Genomic DNA, 4206 nt, shown 5'->3' with positions numbered 1-4206 from the left:
TAATTTCAAACATTTATAACAACTAAACACAGCCTGAGAGAATGTATCTCTCATCTTCCTAGGAGAGGATTTTGAATATAGAATAAAATATATTCTGATACTTGTGTTTTTCTTAACTCTTTTAGGTTTTTGTTTTGTTTTGTTTTTGTCAGAAGAGTGAGCTTAATGGATAATGGAAAAACATGACTGAAAAGAAAAAGTAATAAAAAAGTTCAAAAATAGTTAAAATCCTTAATTTATATATATATATATATATATATATAACCTGATAATTACAAGCTAGATGACATTATTTTCTTCTAAATTAAATGTTCATATGAAATCCTTAACTTGTCTTTGATAGCAATTAAATGTTAGGCTTTATTGCTGGATTTTAAGCTGGTCCTTTAGAACAAATGCTATAGTTGAATGCCTTTTAATCTCATTTTTACCTGGGTCAGGAAATATGTGCATAAGGGCTAATGTTCAATACTTTTTGTTATAAAGGAGTACATCTCAGAAGTTATTAATTAAAATAGATTATTTAAATACTCTATGCTTTCACTTCTTTCCCATTTCTTGCAGTGTATTAACAGTTTCATCTACAGTAAAAAAAAATAAAAGTAACATTTCCTTTTTGTGTTGATTTAAATTTTAATTTTAGATACATAGGTTGAAACCATAGGATTTTGTCTTAAAAAGAATTTGAGGCAATATAGTCCACTCCCCTCATTTCACACATGAAGAAACAAAGAAAACAGAGGTCAAGTGACTTGCTCTGGGTCACACAGGTAATAAATGTCTAATGCAGGAAGTAAATCCAGGTCTTATGGATCCCAAGTGAAATTTTCTCTACAATAGAGTAAGCTGACTTCAGCTTTAATTTTAATTCAGTTAAAAAATAGTCTCAAATGTTTTAACCTGGAGAGGAAGGGCCAATTTTTATTGGTTTTGTGACACCTTACCAGGAGCTTCCTACACCACAAAATCTTAGATACAGTTAAAAATAAGTAAAAGAAGGTCAGTGTTTCATCATAGATATGAGTCAGAAAGATCTGGTTTGACTTCTTGCAAACAAACTGTGTGACTTCTGCTTTTTTGTGCAAATGACAAGTGTAACTGTAGGGAAAATATTTAACTTTTCAGTTATCTCAAAAACTTTCTTCTCAAAAACATTAAGTATCAGAAAAAAAATATTGGTTTGCATCAAAGGAAGAGGTTTCCTCACTAGTAATTCTACACACTGATGAAATCAGTGGTTCAGAAAACTTCCTCATCTCCCTTCAAAAAAAAAAGGAAGCAAAGAAGAAAAGGAAGGAGTGAGGAAGTGAGTGAGGGAGGAAGGGAGAAAGAAAAGGAGGAAAGGAGAGGAAGAGAGAAAGAGAGAGAGCAAGAGAGAAAGAGAGGGGGGGAGATAGAGAGAGAGAGCAAGGGAGACAGAGAGGGAAAGAGAGAGAGAGAGAGAGAGAGACAGAGACAGAGACAGAGACAGAGGGAGAGACAGAAAGAATACAATGGATAAACTTTTGGCCTACCAAGAAAATCTAGCTTCAAATCCCATTTCATGCTAGCTATGTGAGCCTGTTCAAGTCAATTGACCAGTGACCAATGTTTGCTTTAGATAACTTGCTAAGACTTATTTAAGCCATTGTCTAATGGCTGGTGAGAGTTCCTTCATTGGAACACAACATTAAAAACAACAGCAACCTTATTTGTTCAGTTTTATTGTCTTTAGTCATTTTTTTAAAAATCCTATCCTACCTTCCGTGGAACTGAAGTGAATTAGGCTTTGCTAAAGGTATTGACAGTATCTTTGCATTATATAATTTGTATGTCATGGAAAAATAACAAGTTAATATCCCCATGTATAAATGCATTTTAATCACACTCATGTTATATACCCTTGAAAGTTGTTCATCACATAATCAATTATGAAAGACTTAGTAACTGATCAATGGAATGAACCACCACAACTCCAAAGGATTTTTGATGAAAAATGGTGTCAGTCTGCAGAAAGAGATCTGATGAACTCTGAATGTTGATTGACGGATGCTTTCCTTAAGCTCATGGACTCTCCCTTACAGAAAACAGTGATGATGAAATATAGAAAGATATGAGTAGTGCCTCAAATACCATCACCTCCAGAGATGAGCTTTGGATGTGATTCAGTTTTATTTCTTACTTGAATTAACTAATTTCAAGGTCTACAATTGATTCCATTAACCAGAAAATTGTCAGGTCCCTATGTTATATTATGCTTTATAGGCATATCTTAAATAATCACCTCAGGTGTGCAAACCTAGTTCGTTTCTATGTACAACATGATATGGAACATTGAGGCAATTATTCAGTTGATTTTGGACAAAATAGACCTTTCCCCTAGAGTATCTGAACAGTTCATGTATCATAATTAGGGCCTGAATTTTCCATTTTATTTTATGACTGAAGACTAGGGAATGACAGATCCCTACTAACAACTTCTATAAAAAAACTAGCTTAGTATTCCCTAGAAAGCATGTGGTCTAAATGACTCAATGTTTAAATTTGAAGATTCAGTGTATTAATCTAGGGGTATAGCTATTCCTGTTGAAATTTCCTTTCCAAGTCCATAAGAGGCATGATGCATGCAAGTTCGTGGAGCAACTGGTATCCTACTAGGTGCTTCACTGGTCTTGTTCACCTTGCTGTTGTAAAGAATTCATTGGGTATTTATTGCAAATATTCATCATTTGCCTTGTGTTGCAATTATGCTCCCAAAACATAATTTGGGTATTAAGCCCAAACATGCAAAGTCAGTGATTAAGCTTAGTGAGAAAATAAAAGTGTTAGATAAGCTTATTGCTGGAATGTCTGCTGCTGCATAGGCCTAATCAACCAACTGATGAGAAATCAGGGTTGGTCTCATCATCAATTATAGCTTCAAGGTTAAATGTAATCTCACTTCTGATATACTCCCATACTCTGTGACTCTTAAGGATGCCCTGTGGAGCACAAAGGAAATGCAGCTAACAAATTATTTCAAGCTGGTGTGTCCTTCACAGTATCCAAAGCCATCCACCCGTCTTGAAGTACAGAGTTTTAGAGATGACATCAACACCTTGCCAGTCTCAATGTCTTCTGAGAGAAGTGACTAAAGTTCCAGAAACCTCTCCTTTGGTTATCAGAGGGTGGCCAAGGAAGAGAGGTTTACAGAAGTATAGTATACAGCACAATGGCCTCACACTGCCATCTGACACAGTGGAATGTAAGATTCAGGTTAAAAATGTTCTAGTTTTAAGAATTTTATTTGCTCTATGATATTTATGGCACCATAGATTTCATGTGTTATGAAAAGTGAGTATTTCCTGAAATTGATGTTTGTATTTTTTTAATTTGAGATGTTAGCATAAAATGTCACAGAATTCTGAGGAATTAAGTAGTGAGAAAAATGTTTTGCATATTATCAATTTTATTTTGCATACCATATTTTATGGGTTGTTTTTTGGTTATTGGGTTGGAAAAAGTGTGTATTATCATAATTAATGTTTTAACAAGAATTGTAGGTAGAAATGTGTATTTTCAGCAATCTCTAGTTAAAAAATACAGTTTTTGGGTGGTTGCAGGATCCTAACCCCCTATTTTTTATAGGTTCAGTGTTTCAACATTTGCATTGTTCTGCTTCCACACCATTTTCCAGGAACATCATCCCCATGAAAGTTGAGGACTGACTGTATGTTATATTATGAATGTATGTATGTAGGTGCATACATAATACATATGTGTATTATACTCATGGAGGGACATTTTTCTACCTATACCAAATCATGTCTTAAATTTAAATATGACCTCAGATATTTACTAGATATGTGACACTGGACAAGTCTCTTAACCTCTCTTGGCTTAAGTTTCCTTATCTCTAAAATAAGGGTAATAACAATATCTACTTCACTGGGTAGTTGAGTGGACCTAAAGAGTTAACACACAAAATAATTTGAAACCTTAAAGTGCTATATAAATACTAGGTATTATTATTATTATTTTTTTCACATCACTTGTGACCTCTGAAAAGCAAGATCACTACCTTTGAGACACAGAAAAGCCAGGAAGTATCTATTGAAGTAGGACCTTCCCTCCCCCAAGCCTCTAAAATAAGGTGTTAGTGTCAGAGGGGATTTATCTCTCCTAAATCCCTATCCCCATAATCCATGGCATTCTGCAACAGATCTACTGACACCATAGCAGTAGCCA

The sequence above is a fragment of the Vombatus ursinus genome, unplaced genomic scaffold (assembly GCF_900497805.2).
Source record: "Vombatus ursinus unplaced genomic scaffold, bare-nosed wombat genome assembly UNPS02014783.1, whole genome shotgun sequence".
Taxonomy (NCBI): Eukaryota; Metazoa; Chordata; class Mammalia; order Diprotodontia; family Vombatidae; genus Vombatus; species Vombatus ursinus.
Note: the sequence above shows the minus strand (reverse complement) of the source record.